The following is a 19,980-nucleotide window of genomic DNA, read 5'->3' as shown; positions in this document are numbered from 1 at the left end:
GTCGATTTTTAAGCGTGCGTCAGTACCTTAACGGGTTTCCCTTTAGCAAACAAGTGTAAATTTTAGGAGAAACCCTTTTTCGTTTAAATTAAACATTATATCAGTACTACTTATAAAATTTGTGGTGTTGGTTTGTGTGGGTTGTGTGGGTTTTTGGGTTGTGTGTGTGGAGTGCGGCCGCGCGCCCGTGTGTGTGTGTGTGTTTGTGTGTTGTGATTGTGGGTGGGTGTTGTGTGTGTGTGTTTGTGGGTGTGTATTGTGTGTGTTGTGTTTATTATTCGAAGATCGTTACTGTCAATAACAAGATCGATTCCATTTTATTCAAACTGATCTCATGTTCATAATAGTAATCAACGAACGGCTATTAAGGTTGTTTAACTAAATCACTCTAAGATGGAGTACATAATGCTTTAGAGATAATAGTCATGGGATTTTTGTACTGACCCGAGCGCTCCGCTCCAACAAGCCACCCATTCACTAACTACGCTCGGACTCAAAAAATTAAGGTACCACTGAGTTTGAACATTAACACTCAAAATAACCAGTACAACCACAAAGAGGGAGTTACATAAAATATTTGGGGCTTGTTTTATTTCCTGAGTGATAGACTTGTAAACAGAATTTATTTACAACATACGAATAACCTCGACTTTTTATAACATCGATTATTTCGATAACAAACGAGTACAGTACATATTGTTTGTGTTGGTACTTTATAATAGGAAACTAGTGATCCAAATTAAAACCCAAAAAAATTTTGATACAAAAAATTTTTAAAAAGGGACTAATTTTTGAGTATGTATTTTAGTATATTATATAAAAAATTTGTTATGAAAGTGAATGAATTAACGTGTTCTGAACCGCCCAATCTATACCGGGGTTCACACGGGTACGATACTTTTTATCCGAGGTAGCCTTATTTTAACTCCTAGAGGGTTCTCTTCTTCTTCGAGTTTAACCTTATAGTTTTAACTTACATCAGGTAACATCAAATAACTAATGTGCCTCTGATACCATGCAATTCCCCCCCCCGAAGGATAGTCCAGATACGGCGTAATCCACTACCCAACCGTAAATGCCGCTAGATATTGGCGTGAAAAGGGGGGTATCGACCATCTATCTACCCGGCGGTATGTCTAAAAGGAGTAGTGTTCCCTTCTGTTAAATCTGTTGTTAACCTAGACAAGAAGAATGTTTTTTCCCTGTTCACTTTGACGGAGATCACCGAATACAGGACTGGCCTTTTTCCCTTGCGTCAAGAACATAGTGAATATACACAGTTCCCTCCCTAATCCCGGCAGAAGCGGCCTCTTCCCCAACCGTATCAAATCCTAATATGCCTTTCACTCGGAATTCAACCGCAAATTCATTTAGAAACTATATATAAGAGTTTTTTCAACCCTTCTCGTCTAAAGTTAAAAAACAAAAATAACGATGTTTTCGAGCATTGAAGAAATCAGCTGGATCTTATACTAATGGACGCAGGTTCTACTTTTACACCTACCAGGGTCATAGGGTTCACAACCGACCATAGCACTTTGGACTAGCCTTGTTTAATCAGCAACCAGCCCCTTTTTGTAAGTAAAAAATAAGTTATAAATTTTGGTTGGAAGTTACAAACTCAGCGTCCCATGGAGAAAAACCTCGCGCATTGTTTGGCTACTCATACGTGAATGACTTGTGTGGCAGTTTAAATAAGGTCAAAAACGTAAATTTCCTTGATAGTGTTTATCCCGTCAAGTTCGATCGGCTAAGACTACGGAGTAAATTTTAAAAAAACCCTGTTTTTGTATTAAAAAAATTGTCGACTATAACTACACACAGATGGTTTAGGTTAAATTTGTACTTAGTTTAAGTATCATTTATTTCTGCCCATCCTTGAACGATTACAATATAACATACCCAAAAAGCACAGCCCACCAACAGGGCTTTATGTGTCAACAACCAACATGAAGAAGGGCCCAATGGTATAGGAGTCAGTTGATATATTTACTTAATAAATTAAACAGGACCTTATCGCAAAGTACAAATAGATATTGTTAGTCAGTACTTAGCTGTGTTACCGCACTTGTTTAAATAGTGACAGCACGACTTATGTATAGCTTAGACACAGAGTCCACAAGGGCAGATAAAAATCGACGTATTCCTTTAACACTACAAAATCAAGGGTTGGTCCCTTTTGACTTAGTGTCTCTTGCACTCTTTCCGCATTAAATCCTATAGGAACCGTGAAATTTTCTACCGGCCTTTTGCTATGGTTCTCACGGCTTTAGATGGTTGTTTCCTTATCTTCCGAAAGTAGAAATGACACTTTACTGAATGCCGTTATATACAGTAAAAAATACGTCTGGTCTGAAGTAACAATAATTACGTTAAAGGGAAAAATCGTGAGAAGAATTTTAAAAGGGGAAAATGAATAAACCAAATATCATCATCAAAATACAGATATAAAAAATATAGAAAACACTTCTCTGAGATACATAGTAGTTTTATTAATGATTTGTTTTCTAACTGTTCGATGCATATTACTCATATTATTACGGACAAAGTTTACCTAATATCGCATAGTCTGGATCTATTCCTGCTTCTCAACTGTCCTTTTGGTTACGGGGAATTTTTCAGGGGTTTAGGGTTTTTACTTCATATCTCAATTTCCAAAACTGTTAAAATTGTACCAAATCAAGTGAATACTCCTAGTAGACTGTTTGGCTAAACACCCATTAACATCCTCCAACGGCCAAACCCAAATTCATTGCAAACAAAATAATAAAATACTGTTTTGAATTTATCTAACGTATACAAATTTATTTATTAATAAAATTATTACTATAATTTAAATTAACTTCCTCGGCATCATTTTAATAGCAGTATTTCAAGTTCATTGTGAATAATAAAGTGAATTTCAGCTTGGTTATATTTAAAATTGCCTTGTTCCAATGTCTCTACCAGATACTCGTCCTGAACATGAGTTTTAAAAAAAGTTCAAACAATAAATTTGATTAGATCGTTGTCTAACCTAACAGATTAAGGTATAACTATTTGAAATTGCTGGAGTTTTAAAATGTGTTTTTTTTTCCGCTGATGACAATTTTGTTATATCTTTCGACTCAATTCATAGGGCTTTTTATCTTACATTTGATTAAAAAATGAATTTTGTATTTAACAAAGTTTTAATAGAAATGTTGCTGAAGAAACGTCAAACCTAGTTAATTGGCTTTTGTTTAATAAAAGGGATAAAAAATTTATGCTGTTGATTACAAACGTAGTTAGCAAGATTTTTATTCCATGAATTTTTTTATGTTCTTATTTCAGTTGTAATAAACCCATAATTTCTTTTTTAGAATATAATGGCAATTATAAATGAAGTAATTAATGTCAGATATACAAGATTGAATGTGAAAAAGATACTGATCATAATGATAGAAAACTAATGTTGATATTCATTGTAATAACAGGAAATGTAAAAAAATATTACAAAAATATTTATAACATTAATAGAAAAATAGAAAATCCTTGTTATGTTCAAGAAGTGAGTGTCCCCAATATATTATTTTAAAAAATAGATGCAGTGTTTGACAACATATTTTTAAGACTATATTTTTATTTCAGAATTTTGTAGTTCTTATTTAAGTTTGTATAAACTCTTATAGTCCATTTTTAGTATTACAATGACAATGAAGATGAAAGTAATTATTTCAAATAGTACAAGATCAAATGAAAATTAGTACAGACAAAAATTATAGAAACTTCAAGATCAAAATGATCATTGTAAATAGATAAAATGTAAAAAATTAAAAATATTATAGAATTAATAGAAAAATATAAAAACCTTTCGTATGTCAAAGAATAGGGTCTCATATTAGTGTTAAAATATAAAAAATAATGCAAATTTAAAATAATTGTCAGCAAACGAAATTTATTAGAAGATATATTTTCACAGGACGATATAAGAATAGAGGCACATCTGTTGGTCAGGTCCCGCGACTGCCTTTACAGTTTTTTTATCATCATAAAACATACTAGTTTTCATCTTTAAAAAAGGTAGTTGTGTTTTAAATTAATTACTCGTCTGCAATTTTCCTAAATAATGTCTATATGCAGTTGGTTTACGCTTGTTCGTTTAATGTTTTGGTAGAAAATAGTTTTCTCTGTCCCGTAATATTAAAAAAATTTTCCGTTTTAATTGATACAAATGTGTAAAATTTAACTTGCCAATATTTATGAACATTCGTATGATGCATGAAGTAACGTTCAACAATTATTACTCGTACTTTTTAGTTTGTAATTTGAGGAGCGAAACAATTTACGGTTGTCAACAGCACATTAACATCCTTTTAACAATTTTGGTAAAGTTTTTCTAAATTATGTAAATGTATGTAAAATAAAAACCTGAAACTGATTTTAAAATAAACAACATTCATAAGCTATCTTTAAGAAGGCTAGAACACTAATGGGGAAACACAGGAGAGTATTTATAAATTGAATTGCTAGAAGACGAACATCAGATGTGATCACAATGAACGATTAACTGTCTTTGTACACATTGAGGTGCCAAATGGTGTTCAACCTGGTCATTGTAGCATCACCTCCCTCCCCCCCTCATACGTGCACGCCCTTCCACCCCTCACCTCGTAAGCTCTTTCCCGCGATCCTTCACCGCTACAACCAGGTCAATGACGGTTTGGAATCTGTTCAGTTTGTATAACAAAGTTAAAATTATGAAGAAATTTTTCCGTTAAGCTGTCTTTGAAAGCATTAAAATTCCAGTACCATTATTTAACTTAAATACATTCTCCAGCAGATATCGATCATTTTTTGCCGTTTACAAATCGTTTTCACATTTTTAACCGTGATACTACGACATAGAGTGCTGTTGTATATGATGATAGGGGGGGTGTTTTTAGAGGAATTAAGCATTTGTCAAATAACCAATACGTAATCCCTTAGTTTTCCCCTTGGCCACTCGGTGAGGCATCTAAGAATGAGTCTGCCGTAATACTAAAAAATACTACATAGCAACCCACACTCATGCTCCTCAGGCAACTTATATTCTCGTGACTTGAAATTTTGTGACTTCAAAGACAGAATAAAAAGACACTAGCCAGTACTGCGATATTTTTTGCTGAAAACAATCCCAAATCGTTCAGTTAATCATTGCACACCTTATAATACCAAACAATCTGACAGCATATCTTCAAATGTGTAGTTTCCTTTCTTGGGTAATGTTGCTTGGAAAATTTAAAATTTGGCCTCCTCGGCATTCATATACGAGCAGTTATTTGCGTATTCGCTGTTATCACTTATATACGGCTGAACAACTATTATTGTACGGACGAACCCCGTGGTTTTTATACCTCTTGGGGAAAGCTGTTAAACTGCTGAATAACCCACTTATTTTTTTTTATCAACATGTTGACAAGCTGTTAACGTGATTTTTCAGTTAAATTCCGTGCGAAGTTAAACAAACTGAATTTTCGTAACGCTTGCTCCTTGACAACAACTGTTTTGAGGTATACATATAGTGTTTAGTCATTTTTCCCTTTATTGATATAGTTATAATAAATCTCAAGTGTATTTGTAGAGTAAGTGATGTGGTATTATCATATTTAGATGCTAACTATTTAGTTCCATGATAACGAAGGAGTTTTAGTTACTATTTCCCCCAAATTAGTTACTTATAAGTCGAATTTTTATTTTTAAAAAATAATATAAATCATCACTTCACTTAAAATTTATAACAGTTGATAAGGTTTTGGGTTGGGTTTACATTTTCACATACTATCTTCAAAAGGACATCCTCATACCCCTTTTTTATCAACCCGGCGGTTAGAATTTCCATTTAAACCCAACCTAAAAAGGTATATTTAGTTTTATTAGTTTAAATTTAGTATAAAGACTGTATTCGCTACTTCATTTGGGGAAAATTACTCGTACGTTATAGTTAAACTTTAAAAAACGCCCTTTAAACGTAACCAACATGGGGTGGGCTCAGATTGTAACCCTCATCATCTGACCAGCCACTCCTAAAGAAGGGGTATTAGTGGGGGAGTAAAATTGCGGTTGTTGGGGTTTCTAAATATTTCGCCCGAAAACTCCATCTGCGGGTCTTGGGGATAAATCACCGGTCTTGTAATGCAACTGGGTTTAACTTGTTATGAACTTGGTTGAAGACTCGGTCGGAGGCCGGTGTGTGCTCTAGTCATGCTGGACTACTCCCAGCTTTGACCATTCAGCCTGTTTCTTTGTATGCTTGGCAAAGAGGTAGGTCGGTTGTTTCGGGTTTAATCACTAAACTGGTTTTGAGGGCATTTCGTGGAATGTAGGGCATTCCGTGGACGTGATGGGGGTCGATGGTCTGCGGCTCCTCGTGTAAACCTGGGGCTCCCGCATGGAAGTTGGTCTACCTCGGACTTGTCAACATTGACATCATCAATCTTGGACAACTGTTCGCCACTGCAAAGACCTTCGTTGGGCCGATGAGGCCATTGCTTCTATTTTTAAAATGGGGTTGGGAGAGCTATTGCTAATGATTTCAATTTGGTAGGCCAGGCGAGTGTGGAAAGGGGGAGACATGGTCTTTTAACGAAGCGCTATAAATGCAACGTCTCTAAATAAGCACACAACGCAGGGTGCATGTATCAAAGAGTAGCAAACGTGGCACGAGCGAATTTTGGGCATCGAAAAAACTTGACTGTAATGATCACTGTATAAGACGCTTGGCATTGTCCGGACAGTGCTGGGGGTTTTTCTGACCTTTGTCCGGTTTGGTGTCTCAGTTGCACGGGAAACTGCGGAAGCACTATCGCTTGTGATCCAGCCTTCGCAATGCCCGTTAACCGTCGTGACCAGTCGGTCGGGTCCAATTGGGTGAGTTCTGGTTGTGTCCTCGGTCGGCATAGTTGCTCAACAGAATCCTGAACAGGCAAAGAATGCAAAACATCGGCATTCGATTTGTTTACCGCTCTGTCGAAGAGATCGACGTGTCACCCTTTCAGATGCTGCCAACTCCTACCTGATGCCGTGGGAGTTGCAGACTGGGCTGCTTATAAACAATGTTACGTTCCAGCGGGACCACGTATCCTGCAATATGCTGTGCATCGGGCAGAATCGTTTTACCGCAATCTGCGCGGCAGTGTGAACCAACTTCACTTTAACAATGTGAGGTGAGATTGGTCGATGGGGTTTTGTTTTTGTTTGTGTCTTTTTTTTTTTGTTTTTCCTAATTTTCTTTGTCTGCTTTTTTCTTTTTGTTCCTTTCTTTTTTCTTTCTTTCTTTACGCTCTTTTATTTCCCTTTTTATCTTCTTTTCTTTTTCCTTTTTTTTCTTTCCTTGTTTTTGTTTTTTATTCATTTGTACTTTTTTTTCTCTTCGTTGTTTCTCCCTTTTTCTTTTTTTTCCATTTTTTGTGTTTTTCTCTTACGTAGTGTTTTCTTTTTTTCTTTTTTTTTCTATTTGTTGTTTTTGTCTTTTTTTCTTTTGTTTTTTTATTTACTTGTCTTTTTTCTAGTTTATCATCTCTTCCTTTTTTTATCGTTTTTTTTTTGTTTTTTTTTATCTCTTTTTCGACTTCTTTTTCTCTTTTTTTTTTTATTTTTCCCCTTTCCTTCTTTTTTTCCTCTTTTTTTTGTTGTTTTTTTTTTTTTTTTTTTTTTTTTTTTTTTTTTTCTTTGTTTTTTTTTTTTTTCTTGCTTCTTTCTTTTTCTGTTTTTCCTTTTTTTCCTTTTTTTTTTATTTCCACTTCTTCTTTTTTTATTTTTTTTTTTTTTTTTTTTTTCTTGTTTTATTTTCTTTTTCTTTTTTCCTTTCTTTTTGTTTTTTTCTTTTTTCTTTGTTTTATTTTTTTTTTGCTACTTTTTCCTTCACCTTTTTATTTTCCCTCTATTTTCTTTCTTTTTTGTGTTTTTTTTTCTTCTTCTTTTTTGTCTGTTTTTATTTTTTTTTTTTTCCTTTTCGTTTTTTTTCCCTGTTTCTTTTTTTTTTTTTTCCTCTTTTTTTTTTTTTTTTTTTTGTTTCCTTCTTTTTTTGCTGTTTTTTTTTTTTTTTTCTTTCTTTTTTCTCATTTTTGTTTTTTTTTCTCTTTTTTTCTATTTTCTTTTTCCCTCTTGTTTTTTTTTTTTTCTTTTCTTCTTTTTGTTTTTTTTTTTTTTTTTTCTCTTTTTTTTTTTTCCCCTTGATTTTCTTTTTTTCTTGTTTTTTTTTTGTTTTTTTTGTTTGTTACTTTTCATGTTTTTTTTTCTTTTTTTTTTTTTTTTTTTTCTCTTTTTTTGTTTTTTTCTTTTTTTTGTCTTTTTTTTTCGTTTTTTTTTCGCTTTTTCCTGTTTTTTCTTTTTTTTTTTCTTTTCCGTTTTTTTTTTTCTTCCTTTTTTTTTTTGTTTTCTTGGTTTTTTTTATTGCTTTTTTTTTTTTTTTTTTTTTGTTTTTTCTTTTTTTTCATTTTCCTTTGTTTACTTTTTTTCTTTTTCTCCTTTTTTTTCTTCTTTTTTTTTTTTTTTTTTTTTTTTTCTTTTCTTCTTTTTTTTTTATCTTCTTGTTTTTTGTTTTTTTGTTTTTTTCTTTTCTTCCTTGTTTTTTTTTTTTATTTTTTTTTCTTTCTTTTTTTTCTTCTTTTCTTCTTTCTCATGGTATATCCCCATGTTTGGTCCATATTGTACAACGGTCTCCCTTGTGACCTTAAATGGCTTAAAACCCATTTGAAACGTCACTTAAGGAAGCACCTCATTTCACTATGAGTGAACGTTATTATACTTTTAAGCTTTGTACTGTTTTTTACCAAAAATATGTTTTATGTCTAAAATAGATTGTATTATGGTGACGTGATTAGTATGAAATTTTAAACAATGTATCCTGTAAGTCGCTGTAAAATATAAGCATTTTTGTTATTGAATTTACACATTTTACAATAAACTCCGGTCAACAACTCACCCACATTCCTAAGATTTAATATTAATTTAGGGACAATTTATTCCTTTACATCGCTAAAGATAATGTTTTAAAGATCGTAATCATTATCCCAGATCATTATATATCGTTGGAATAATATCCATTTTTATTGGGAAGCCAAACTTAGCTGTCTTTTTTAGGGTTTAGCTGGTTGAGGGTCGCTTATTACTAAACATGGTTTAGAGTTTATATAGCCGCAATTCAATAGACTACTCGATTTCACAAGTGATCATCGTGGCAAATTGTTTATATGTTAGAACCGGTTCGCGCTTTAGATCTCCTTGCGTTTGAAAAATTTGACATAACTGATAATCTATCCCAAGTATGTTCCCAATATTTTATCTTTAAAACGTTTACTTTTGTTCATTTCTATATAAAACAAATTTCAAGCCCGCACACTGATTGATTCTTAGCTAAAAACAACATACTGATACGATTTTATGTATTTTACCAAATTTCCGGGGCCGACCAAACAAAGGAGTTATGGTTGGTGTGACTTCGGAGCCGATGTTTACAGGTTGCATAATTCATGGGCCGCCATCTGGCTCGGTCCTTTGGGCCGTGCGGGGCTTACCTACTACCAGCACAACGTCTTTAGTTTCACCTACAAATTATTCCTTGTACTGGTTATTTGGGACAGGTCTAGTGTTTTACCAATAGTTGGTTAGATAGGCCTAATACAAAATAATTGATCGTAAAAAGTAAAAAAAGGGCTGTGTGGGGTAGATGGTAGCACTTCACCCCGGGCAATGATGAGCATCCTTCGAGTCCCGGCATTGCAAAATTACTTTTGCGATTCAATGGTTATTAAGACGTATATATTTATATTTCATTGGGGGTTGTGTGGGGTGGGTGTTTGTGGTGTGTGGGTGTTGTGTTTTATATATATATAATATTTAAAATTTTATATATAATATATATATAATATATATATATATATATATATATAATTTTGAATAAAAACATTGGGAATTTCGCAAAAAGTTTTGCACTGCCCGACTCGAACCCGATCTCTCACTTCACTTATGGGGGCACCATTACAACCACTACAGCCCGACTGTGTTACGATTCAATTACTTTTGTATGAGGCCGGAGCAGCTAACAGCATACTTTTAAATAATAAACCTAACCTAACATATGATCGGAATGACCAAAAATACGCAAACGACTTTTTATTACATTCATGTAAATTTGTATGAATGGCAATATACCTATTCTCAGTTCATTAAAACAATGAATCACAATCGCCCGGGCGGACATCACCCGTCAACTTGCCGGGGATATGTCAGTTTTGTCCCACACTGTGAAACCGACGCAATGTCCTGCCAGTCAGACCTTACAACTGGGCCGACAAAATAAACCATTTGTCCCCACCTCATCTTCTGAGTATCCTAATTGACATTCAGCCGCGTCAACAACAAAATGTCTAAATTGTTGGATATCAGCATGATCGATATGTATTGTTTACTATGGAGAATGATTGATCGAGTGGGTGGGGCTTGCCTGTGCTTTGAAGTGTTGTTGCGAGCCTTTCACGTAACGAGATTCCGCAGCCTACTGCCTTCCCTTTCTTCTTAGTGAGCATGGTGATGTAGTAACCTGCATTCCCTCCTCAATAAAGGGGGTGTGGGGGAAGTAATATATCTCTCGCCACGACCCCATTCTTTGCTCATCCTGAACCATCCTTCACTGGGGATACGCATCAAGGTCCTATTTGTCAGCTCCTGGTCGAAAGCGAGAAAATATGAGGGAGTTTGAATTTCAAACAAACCAGATTCATATAGTTCCTTGACCATATTAAAATTTTATATCGTCATCTTTCACCTGATTTTTGTCTTCACTTGTTTGGTGCAACAACCTCCTACCCAGCTCTTTCATGATAGGACAGTTCACACATGAACATACACGCGCCGAAATTTCCAAAAGACTTAGGAAAGACTCCAGGTGTCTTTAGAGTTTAAATTTTTAAAATTAAAGAGAAAAACATGCCAATGCAAACACTGTTGTAGGTAGCTCACCTGAACCTCCTTCGGCATCTACCACGTGATGCGAGGGAGTAGAAATAGGCACTTTGAAGTAAGAGTCTCGTTTGGGCCTTGCCTGAGGAAGACGGAGTAATGACAATCTCCGATGAGGAACATCCAAGACTAGAAAAGGTTTGACAGAGGTTAGAAAGTTTCCGGCTATATTTAGTAAGATCAAAGGCAAGATCCGGACTTGGTAATACTCTAACATGGTTGGCCAAAATGTCTGCAATCGTTTATAATTGTTTGGCTCAGCAATGTATTATGCGCGTCACTGCTAGTACCGCAATTGTGGTTTTGGATAATTACATCATCGTGCCATACCTCATATTTTTTCCTATGCAGAAACTTTAAAAATTTTTTCTAATTTTAAAGTTCCTGTATACATTGTCCAATCTATAGCGATATTATAGGGATAAAATTGTTTAAGTATATCTATCCCAATAAAAACACTGTTTAATACACTAATTTTCTCTTGTTCTCTGTTCAGACATTTATGTGTTTTAACCACGTATGATTCTTGTGTGCCGGGAGTTCAGGGGAAGGTTGAGGTGGGGTCCAAATTAAAATTTAGGGTGACGATTTGGGTCATATGTTGTGCCTTCCACATCTATAATACCAAGGCCCTCTTAATCAATTTTAGTGCCGGTGGACACGGAAATGTCCCTCGACCGTTGGCAAAATAAGATATTTATAATTTCTCATTTGTTTGTGTTAGAGGTTTTTATTTTGCAATACTTTTATTTTATATAGTTAAATATAACACCACAGACGATACCCTTGGACAAATCAAGTCCTTCTAGTCCATGTGTTTGAACACCCGATATGTTCCACTAACGTTTAGATTCCTCCACATCACAGGACATTATAGAATCTTTAGAGCTTGGTGATGGAAATATCATTTTCAAGTAGCACCTTCAGTGCGTCATCAATATTAGGAATTGCGTTATTCAAGTTGAATGTTTGAATTAATGGGAATGATAACATGTAGTTAATTTCGATCGTTATCCAGTTCACAAAGCATATTTTCATCCAGGACTGATATCCATCGGATAATGATACTTTTGGGTTATTACGTTTAAGCTGTTTACAGCTTTAATATGTACAGATATCATACAACTGAGGAGTTGTAATGGGATAATTTTAAAGGCTTTTTTTGAGGTCAGCAGATGAACAAAAATCACAAACTCTTATTGACTGCCTAAGATTTAAATGGTTCATTAAGGTGCCAAGTTGTTTAAGACACTGATGCTTCTAAATTTTGTACCGAATATGGTTATCAGTATTTTAATTTCGCCTGCGATTGTAATAAACGGACATAAAGACGGATTTGTGCAACTTTATCAAAATTGGGAGTTGAATACGTCATAATATTATTTACAGGATTTATACCGTTCCAATACATACAATTTAAATGGCGAGATCCTCATTCATATTATTGAAATAAAACTTTAGAGCATCTATTACGAACTAGTTTTCCCCCCCCCCCCACTTTATTATGCTTGTAGTTTTATATGATAGTCCCAAAATAACATGTGATACGACATTGGCCATAGACAAATATGGTTATAAACATCTTTGTGCGATAAGGTCTACTTTTTGACGTGACAGATTTATAATTGTTTTCCCGTACCTTTGAATTGGCTCCAGATTCATAAGATATAGATCGTCTGATAGCTCTAAAGAATATTTTAAAATTTAAGAACACAGCACAAAATACAAAGAATGTATTAGTCTTTATTTGTACTCTATATTTTACATGATTTCAAATGTTAAGTATCGAATTAAATTATTTATTCCCTCTATAGCGAAATAATATACTTAGTCATATTGCCAATATTTAGTTATATACCGATAAGGAAAAGAGAGAGAGCCAAATTGCATTTCGTAACTGCCATTCTTATTATCTTGTTACCTTAACCTAATATACCGTTATATACCAGAACTGTAAGGCTCTGGTTATTGGAAATTCAGTAGGCTTTACCGATTACCATAAAACTAAAAGCAATAGTTTCCTGCCACTTGCCAATTTATATATATATATATATATATATATATATATATATATATATATATATATATATATATATATAGTATGTTACAGTGGTTTATATATCCATTTCTCTTTAAATATTTCCTAACAGATTGTTCATTAACGTAAACTTTGGTTAGTTCAGACCAGATGTTTGCTTGAAGCGTGTGTTGCTACACCACACACCACAGAGCCTTTTCTATTTACGATTCAATTATTTTGTATATGACCATTTATTTTACGTATGTGTTTAAATTACCAAACTAACATATGATCCGAAGACCAAACACCTGTCAAACGACTTTTATTAACATTCATTATATTTGTATTATAGCCTAATTTAATTCCATTAAACATCGAATCACAAAGTACTTGCTCTGCCGGGACACGAACCCGGGCCTCTGACTTGATGTTAGTTTTGAACAGACTTTATATACTCGTACAGACTCAATGGACAAAAAGTTTCTAATTTAACACATATCCAGTGACCTACTACTTCCTCAGGGGTACGGCCCACAAGGAGTCAGAAGGAAAATTTAAATGTAAGCATAGGTTGGTTATGCAACGTCCAGTAGAAACGAAAGTAGGATAGTGAAAGGGTTAAAAATACAACATTTTTCACACATTATTTTATTGTATTTTACACTTTTTTGAAACAAGTTACCTGTTGTTGTTAGGTTATATTAGGTTGTATGATAGTTATATTAGGCTAAGATAACAAGATATTAAGAATGACAGTTGCGAAATGCAATTAGGCTCTCTCCTTCCTGCGTATCAGTCTATAACTAAATATTAGCAGAATGTCTCAGTATATTATCATGCTATATAAGAGAAAAAATAATATAATTCGTCAATTAATATTTGAAATCATGTACAATATAGAGTAAAAATAAATACTAATTTATTCATTGTATATTGTGCTGTATTCTTAAATTTTACACTAGGACAACTCCAGATGGACAATTCCTGCTTTTAATACTTACTGACGCCAGAAGATTACTTACTAGAAGTCAGATTGTTATGACTACAGTTTGACGAAGGTACGCAGTTCAGGGCTATATAATATTTAAAATTCTTATTATCTGCAAGACATATCAAAACAGAATTTCATAAGTTCAATAGAGTTTGACTATACCAATCAATACAAAGTTTCAACATAGTTTTGTATTAGCAGGTTCAGTCAGTACCAAAGAATGCCCACCACCAGATAATGGGGTTAGGGACTAAGCCGGTAAAGTGGTGGTATTTGTCATTTTACTCGACCCTACACTAGAGTAAGCAGAGGGACTTTCATTTCAGTGCCATCTTTGAAAACCATTTATCAGTTTGTTTTTCTGACCTTTACTGTCAACTAGACAAACAAATCAATTCCAATCCATGCACTGGCTGCATAACAAGAGTTTTTATTTATTCTGATTTACAAAATTTAATAAATTATGTTTATTACTAGATGTAAAGTTGAATTTATAAGTGGTGATTTTTGTTTTCTTGATTGAATGTTTATAAAAAAAATTTAAAAAATCGTTAAATAAAGCCACGTTAAATTATGTCACATTTAATTCTAACTTATCAGTATCATTAGTATAAATTATTACAAAAACAAGTGAATGTTCAAATGTAATTTTTAATTAAGCTATGACTGTCGTGTAAATGTTGTTTTAATGTTGGCGCCTACAAAATTACGATACGATTATAATGCCACACCAAACTGTGGATTGCTGCAAACAATTCAAAGGCGCTATTTACAAAATATTAGTTTGTTGGTTTTTCCTAGACTTTCACATTTTGTGATCTGCAAGAACTGTGACTAATATTATAACATTAATATATAGTACATTTATTAATGAAACTGAGGTGTAAAAATCAGAACACAACTTTTTTAACGACTAAACGTTATACAATGTTACAGTTTTAATATGTTTATAACGGTCCCCTTTTAATCACTGATCACCTCAAACGTTATTTTATTGTAGTGAAACAAATTCATAAGAAAAGGTTAAAATTACTTTAAACACTAGAAAGAATTTTGGATTTCAAAAATCTTTTGATTAAACTAAATAGGCTACACATCAAGGAAATTATTGCTATAGAATAATTTATGATACATCTTTAGTTGAGCTGGAATAGAGTAGTGCCCTTGACCTTCTACAAGATTTCGTAATCAAGGTTAGCAGTATCTAGTTCAATTCAGATTACATATGTTTTTTTGCTTCCTTGCAATTACCCGTAGGTACATGTTATATAAACTGACAATATGACAATAAGATAGGAATAAACGCTGCTTACTCTCGTCTCACACGATTTTTGGAATTCTTAGAAGAAAAAAATCATCTGAAAAACTTTTCAACTCCAAATGCTAAAAATAAGCCTAACGGGCCAGGATTTTTTACCATGTTTTGATAGCCCAAAACTGATGGGTTTTGTTTCAAGGAGTTTTACTAATAAGTTCGACAATTAATAAACCCACATAAGCAGTATATTTATCTATGATTAAAATTAATGTCATTCGATTACTAATTACTAATTCGATAATTTGGTACCTCATTGCATTTATCATTTACATTGCCGATAACTACTTAACTATCCTAGTAGTTTTTTAATTCATTTGGAGTCCGAATCTGCTATAGACTATCACGTTAGTTTTTCCGTTTACATCACGTGGATACATATTTGAAACAATTAGCTTTCTTGAAATATTTCGGCCTCACTGTGAACAGTTGGTATACCTCTCAATTATTTGATTTTATTGTTCTTATAATTAGAAGATTAAAATTAGTTTATAAAAATATACGAGCATAGTTAATGTTTTCTTCGAACAAATTATTGGTCGGTTAGGGAGTAATTAACCAATTAACCGCCATTTTATATTGAAATTCCCTTTCATTAAAATTGTCTTGAAATACTTGAACAATGTATGTTTTTGTTAAAAATTATTTATACATGACACCACAGTGCATTTATATATGAAGCAACAGGTTTCAGGTTGGTTAGGTGTAATATAAAGAACAGAATTTACTTTGAAAGCAATACACTGTGATACGATGTTGTAAATATAAATACAATTACCCACAGAGTACAAATAAGTATGTCAGATATAAACAAGTTTTTTTGTTGAGATGATTCAACTCTAGTTTTTCACTGAGCTGATTTTAAATAGTCAACATAATTCATTACTGTGCGCTAGTTCCGTTAAGAGGGCAACGCTATTCTCGGATACCCGAGTTTGGGTTAACCACAAACTGACCACCGGAGCTACAATAACAGGAAAGTCATTAAAATTGAGTTTGTTTATTTTAATATTTACTGTAAATAGTAAATAATTTACAAACTATAACTTCCAGTGTTTATGTCGCTAACAATTAACAAGCGTGGGCTGGTGCCAGATTATAATTTTAAGAGCTTCATAACGAAATCAATACCGATTTTTTTAACCACCTGGTGAAGAAAAAAATGTTAACATTGTTATTTAATAACAATTTTTTCACATAAAAAGTTTTTACTCAACAAAATTGTATAAAAGTTGGTCTGAATCGCATCACAAATTAACGAGATATATATATTTTCAAAGTTGCGTTGTGATTGACAAGCTCACAAAACCTTGTTATAACGTTAACTGAGTTTAACCAAGAACTTGCTTCGTTGTATCGACATAAAACAGGTAGTTATTGTTTGTAATTGATTCTCTCTGTATGTCTGAACGCAGAAGTTAAATTATAATGTAATTCTCGTTGTTGCAGCTCAACTTATTAGTTTGTGGTTAACTTCCAAACTCGGGAATGTAAACTTTTTGACCAAAGGGCAGTCAGGTGGCGGCCGAGCATCTGACGCTCCGATTTTAACATTTGGGGCTAAACTTTAAAACTGCATTGTAAATTCAAACTCGTCTCAAATCCATACATGTTTCATTTCAGCAACTTAGATGTAGCGTTTGATAATGAATTGTTAAAAATACGACCATCCATCCATCCATCTGTTAATAACAATCTATAATATAAAAATGAAACTGTTCGTGTGTAACAGCATCACTCACAAACGGCTGGACGGATTCGCCTAATTTTTTTTTTAATTTGTTCGTCTTGATCTGTAGAAGGTTATAGGATACTTTTTATCCCTTTCCCGATTCAGGATTCCGCCCCACTGGTTACAGAAATACCCGTAAGAAATGCATTGCAGCAAACATATGTTATTAAGTGAAAGAGTCTTTTCAAATTTTTAATCAGCTGTTCTTTGTAAACATATATAATGCGACAAAAAATATATTTATATAATTATAATTTAATTACTATTTTAAATTTCTTTACACTTATAGTAATATATAAAAATGAATGTTTGTGTGTTTGTCCTTTATATACTCAGAAACTATTGGACCGATCACTATGAAAATTTGTATTTTTCTATGTAGAAGGTTTATATGCAATGCCCATTGATGTAACTCACCACCAGGCTGTACTGCAAGATATAACAGTTATCAAAGCGCCTGCACATTATGAACTGCAATTACGACACAGTTACGTTTATTAAATAGCCAAACACTATTTGAAGGCAAAGAAATATACGGGCAAAGCTTAAGAGACGCGTGCGAAGCCGCGGGAAACAGCTAGTTGATTATAATTTTATATAGATTCCCTATAACAAACTATTTTTTTTAATAAGTTATAAACCATTGTTATTGATATACCATCCTATTTCGGATTTTAATATTTTAGACATTATTAAGGACGGAAACTGGAGCGTCGATCTATAAATAATAAAATTAAATAAATTCCAAAACACAGAAAAAAAATTTTCTACAAGGAATTTAAACCTTTTACTTAATAATTAAGGGCAATATCAATCAGGCCCAAAGGAACATTGCCCAAAATACGTAAATGGTATTGCTACAGTATATATTTTGAAAAAGATAATTGAAGTGAATGATATGCTCTTTAATTATAAATTAATTAATTTTCCTAAGTAATATTTTAATAAAATTATGTCACTCCAGTAAAGTAACCTGGAATCCTTGGAGACCTTTAGATGTTTTTTTTAATGACATGACAAATACATTTCATTATTATACCTTATAACCAAACCTAATAAACAACAAAACTTTGTTTAGTTTGCTAATAAACTGTATATATGCTGAGTATTTAAAAGTCAAAGTTCAGAAAAATGTTGAGCATTGTTTCTGAATAACCGATAAAAATATATTTTTTTACTAAGAATAATTTTGATACAAATTAGCCCTTTAAAATGTATTTTAAATTAGACATATCCCATGATTCCCCGACCCAAAATGAACAACTTAAAAGTGTCAAGGTTTAACGCTCTAGTGATAAGGCATAAAACCAAGATGGCCGTCAATGCGGAGGATCATTAGTCATAAACCATTAAAAAACTGATTGTCCTTCAGTCATCTTTCATAAAACTCGTATTATAACCAACCGTTTTTATTTGGATCTGTCACAATATTGCTCCTGCTTGAAATACCTACAATTTATAGTAAATTAATAAAACATCATGGTCTTTATTCTTCTGTTTTCAGACAAGTTATTTTAAAGGGATGTGATTCTAAAAATTTAATCAAATTAACTAAACTAAAAATCAACTGCACCACTTTAATTCAAAATAATACACACTTTACTCTTAAACTATTGGCCGACTCACAAGGCTATACACGAGTTCCTGTGTACTTGGGATGAGGTACTCGTACTTGGTTTAGATTAAGGAGTTTACTACTGGATTGAAAAAAGATTAATGCTATACAGATGTACTGAGGGTGGATGGGCAAAATGTAATTGTTTCTGGAAAGATAGTTTTCATTCCTGTCACAGTATGAAAATAATTTTAAAATTCACCGAATTCTCCCAGAATTAACTTTACGTTTAATATTCTGATGGAAGATCGGCCAGTGACGAGGAACTGAGAGGGGTTCGCCCTCCTGAACGCCGAGGTGGGTAGGCGCCCTAGACCACTTCCATGAAACACTCACTACAGGAGGGCTCTCAAAAACCAAATTACATACAGCCGCCAGCAGCTGTCTGGTGTTACGCGCTTCAGTTGTTCCAGCCAGCCCAGCCTGCCCACCCCGCCCTGATTTTGCTGCTGGTGGAGCAGTACCATTATTTGTACCAGTACTAGTGCGGCATGCACCGTGGTGCAGTGCTGAAAGCTTGGTAGCACTGGAGCAATGTATTAGGGAAAATTGCGATGACGTTTAATTATGGCACTCCGTGAATATTGATGTTTTCGGACAACGTGAGCATTGCCTGAAAAGTTCAATACGTATTAAGTGACTTAAGAACTGATCCTTGACGAAGGAACTGGAAGTCAGTATCACTTATGCAATCCATATTTAGTCAGAGAAGTACTTGCTATGGCCTCTGTAACTTTAGTATTCATTCATTCCATTTTGGAGATCGTATAGCTTCCCCGAAGAATCCTTGCCGTGCCTCTCCCACGCATCTGACAGCAACGAAGAATTCAAAGTGGTCGAGCACGACGAGAGGACTGTTGTGTTTCGGTCCATGTTAGCATCTGCCTAGCCCGAGCCCCGAGGTAACAGTTATAAACTGTTCACTCGACCTCTAAGGCACAAGCACGCTCCGTGCTCTGTCCCCTATGAATTTGATAAAGAAGGCGATGTATGATGTCAGTATCATACACAGACACAGACTCCGTCTTCAGCTCTTGGACCTCTGAAGTGGGGCGTACACCTTTCATTGACGAGTCTTATATCTAAGCAAAGGGCTAAGTTGATCTGTTAATCGTGAATTATAATCATGGCATATGAATATTATTGAATTTAAGCTCTATTACTGTTGTCTTTATCAGGGATTGAACATTTTGTAAGAATCTTCTTGTTGAAAATACCCCTTCAAAACTATTTATTAATTAAGTATTTATGAAACATTGCCTGCGTCTTTATTACAACAAAGTTTTATTCCAAATCAAATCTCATTTATTGTCAAGATGTAATATACATACATATAACAACGTCAAAT

At 33.6% G+C, this 19,980-nt stretch overlaps 1 pseudogene; it reads right to left on the bottom strand.

Annotated features, from left to right (window-relative positions):
- Positions 1 to 7,576: 7,576 nt before the first annotated feature.
- LOC124354190 lies at positions 7,577 to 19,099 on the bottom strand (annotated as a pseudogene).
- Positions 19,100 to 19,980: the final 881 nt, after the last annotated feature.

This window comes from Homalodisca vitripennis, chromosome 1, assembly GCF_021130785.1.
Source record: "Homalodisca vitripennis isolate AUS2020 chromosome 1, UT_GWSS_2.1, whole genome shotgun sequence".
Taxonomy (NCBI): Eukaryota; Metazoa; Arthropoda; class Insecta; order Hemiptera; family Cicadellidae; genus Homalodisca; species Homalodisca vitripennis.
Note: the sequence above shows the minus strand (reverse complement) of the source record. Positions and strands in the feature narration are given on the sequence as shown.